This window comes from Gracilinanus agilis, chromosome 5, assembly GCF_016433145.1.
Source record: "Gracilinanus agilis isolate LMUSP501 chromosome 5, AgileGrace, whole genome shotgun sequence".
NCBI lineage: Eukaryota > Metazoa > Chordata > Mammalia > Didelphimorphia > Didelphidae > Gracilinanus > Gracilinanus agilis.
In genome coordinates this window covers 70456491-70459999 of record NC_058134.1, presented here as the reverse complement: position 1 = coordinate 70459999, position 3509 = coordinate 70456491, and the positions used below count along the sequence as shown (strand labels likewise).

At 38.8% G+C, this 3509-nt stretch overlaps 1 long non-coding RNA gene across 1 annotated transcript; it reads left to right on the top strand.

Annotated features, from left to right (window-relative positions):
- The first annotated feature begins 536 nt into the window (after nucleotides 1-536).
- LOC123249278 lies at nucleotides 537-2797 on the top strand. Its single transcript, XR_006506370.1, has 2 exons — nucleotides 537-636; nucleotides 2474-2797. It is a non-coding gene; the product is annotated as an uncharacterized LOC123249278 (long non-coding RNA).
- The last annotated feature ends 712 nt before the right edge of the window (nucleotides 2798-3509 follow it).

Here is a 3509-nt window from a genome sequence, read left to right as displayed (position 1 = left end):
TTTGAACAAAGGCAGTCAACTGTTAAAAGAACAACCAAAGGAAGTTTCTTTCCAGAAGACTGGGAAAAAATCCTTTTTTAGGACTTGTTTGTGAAAATGGATGCCATTGTTTATGATGATGATAATAATGACGATGATCTCTGACATCTGGGAAAAGCTTTTAACTTTTCAAAGCCCTTTCCCATAGGTGTCACAAATAATACAGACTGACAGGCCACTTGGGTGGCTCCATACTTTGAGATAAGAAGAAATGCTATTTATGTGATGAAGGAGACAAGGCTTCCTTTTAGGGATGGGGCTGCTGCTGGCCTTTATGGAATCCTTCAAAAAATTAAATGTGCACTTGGATGAGGCAAGGTATCATTTTGGCTCACTGGGAGGCCAGATAAGCCTTTTACCACAGGACCAAAGGTCTTGTTATAATGTGGCTAATTATTACATGGATTCAAATATACTACTGGTTAAATTATACTTCCTGAGCTATAATAGTTATATAGTTAATGCTTGATAAACCAGAGTAAGCCTATAATCCCAGCACCAGTTCTGTCCTCCAGGATTGACTATAAGTTGCAGAGAAAATGCATTGGTTGAGGGAGTTTCCTCATCTGGGAGTTCACCATGGCAAGGAAATAAAAGGTGCAGTTCTCTGGCTCTCTCCCTCTCCCTCTCCCTTTTCCTCTCTCTTCCTCTCTCTCCCTGTCTCTCTCTGTCTCTCTGTTTCTCTGCCTCTGTCTGTCTCTCCCTTTCCCTCTCTCTTCCTCTCTCTCTGTCTTTCTGTCTCTGTCTCTCCCTCTCTCTTTCCCTCTCTCTCTTTCTCCCTCCCTCTGTCCCTCCTTCCCTTCTTCCCTTCCTTCCTTCCCCCCTCTGTCTCTCTGTCTCTCTCTCTCCTCAGAAGTGTTTTGTTTCTGACCACCTCCTCCATTAGTCTACCTTCAAGAAAGATTCTTTATGCTAAGACAGAGTTGGCGAAGATGTGACATGTCTGCAGAGCTGCCCCATTCCCCCACTTCCCAGTGCCCAAGGACATTTTTTGCATGCCCCATCTCTCTTTCCAGACTCTCAAAACAAGCACTTCCTCCAGCATCTCTCTTCTGAAATGTGGGGCTTGCAGGCAGCTTGAATTTGCCCTCTGGGCACTCAAACTTGGAAAAGGTTCAGCAATGCTGTACTAAGATATAGCAATAACAGATCAAATGAAGTATTTCTTTGGNTCTGTCTGTCTGTCTGTCTGTCTGTCTGTCTATCTGTCTCTCTCTCTCTTCATCTCTCTCTGTCTCTGTGTGTCTCTCCATCTCTCTCTCTCTCTCTCTCTCTCTCTCCACTTATATATACATAATATGTAATCTATTTGGATATTTACGCATACTCCTCCATTAGAATTTAATTTCTTTTATGATAGTATCTATTTTCCTTCCTTTTATATCCCCATTGCTTAGCACAGGGTGCTAAGTGTTCGATAAATGCATGTTGATTAATCCTTTTATGCTGCATGTGTGACTTTAGGTAAGTCACAAATTCCCTACCCTCAGTTTCCCCATCTATAAAATAAAGAGATTGGACTAGAGGACCTTCATGTTCTCTTCTGGTTCTAAATTTATAAGAACTGGGTTAAAACTGTCGATCATCTTAGGATAACAAGTGATGGCCCAGGAGATCTCCCATCCTGCTCTTCTTTATTACAAACTTACAAATCACCCACAGACTTGAATATATTCATATGCAAAGAACAAAAAAGTTCTTATGCAAATACATGAACTTCTTTTATAGATAAAAAACTATATATAGAGTTGTTTTTGAAATGTATATTCTATTTTTCACTGTAGTAATAAAACTGTTCCCTTGTGTTATCTTTTAAACTTTTTGTTTTCTTACATGCATTTTAAAATATTTTACCCATGCTTTCCTTTTTTTAATCTCTCTCATTATCAATTAATCATCTGCACTTCCTCCCTTCATACTTTCCCACTCACACCTGCTGCTCCATTCTAGTCAGCTCTATTTTCCCCACCAACTATTACCACGTTGTGACTTGGGAAATTTTGGGAGAAGTTCACCTGCCTCAGTAGAATTTTGCCAGGCTTCCCTTGACCTTATTGTGTAGCACCCTCTCCCCATCCCACAGGAGGTAACATTCCTTCCCCTCTCTAAATTATGTCCCCAACCTCCTACATTTTTCACTGGGCCACATGGATACAGGTTTTTGTAGGTTGGTCTATATTTTGCATGTGCTTGATTTGTTAAGTATAATTTTTCATAAGATCTTGGGATTTGGAATTAAATATTGAAATGCCACACACTTCTAAGAATCAGAGCTGTGGGTCAACACCCCCCCCCCAATAAGATGCAAGACCCTGTTTCATTTGTAGCTTTTTATACCCAGTGCCTAGAAGAATAATACATCTCTCATAACAGATTAAACAAAATCATATTTGCAAAGTGCTTAACAAATGCCTATTTCCTTATTCTCTCTTAGATCCTTGCCAATATTGCCAATGATAAATTGCATTCTAGAAGTGGCATGAAAATGATCAGAATGATGGGCCTGGTGAAGTATCAAGACTGAGGATATAGATGAACAGCCTATATGTCCCAATGACACTTAAATAACATCAAGAGACAGAGTAAGGGTACTCTTATGTCCATAGATTTGTTTCTTTTAATATCTTGATAACTCCATTTCAATCTAATTGGTTTGCTTTGTAATCCCATTTATTTTATTTTCTTCATTTAAAAAATTTGAGAAAAGATCCATAGGCTAATTTACCAAATTAAAAATGTGGTTCATGACACACAAAAAGTGAAGAACCCTTTGTCTAGAGGGAGCCCCCCAGATATAGTGGGTGGGTCCCTTGAGAAAGGTTTATAGATCTATATGGGCAAGAAGCCTACCAGATGAGAAGGCACGGATTGTGATCTGTACGGTTAAAAGGAAGACCCATGTTGGTGAGAACACTGATTTATCCATTTGAAGCTTAAGAAAGTCTTACTTTCATTTCCTTATTTTTATGCACTCTTGAGCCTACCTCTCCCAGGAAGATAGTTGCTTACTGGGTTTACAAAAAAATCTTCAAGAAAAAAAAATGGGGGTGGGAAGGGATTCCACAGTCTTCCTTTGTAATGCATTCCAGCGTCTCATATTCCTTAGAGTATTTTCATCGTTATGTCAGCCTTCAAAAGAACAGTGTTGAAAAATTATATTATAGTAACTTCAAAAAAAAAAAAAGAAAAAAGGAGAGATTCATTTCTTTTTTTCATTGCCTCAAGATTCCTCCTTTGCTTCTAATTGGACACGCTATTCTTCACTGCCTGAAGGCCCATCAGTAAACCATTGAGGAATTTTGATTTGCCCAGTTAAAAAGCTATTATGTTTCTCCCCAGACCCAGTTGTTTAGAGACAAGTGTTATCATTCTTGCTTATTAATGCAAAGAAAAATATAAGAATGTACAAAACACACACAGAAATGGATTTGGGAAATATGTGTATGTAAGGAAATCTCTTGGCCAAACTT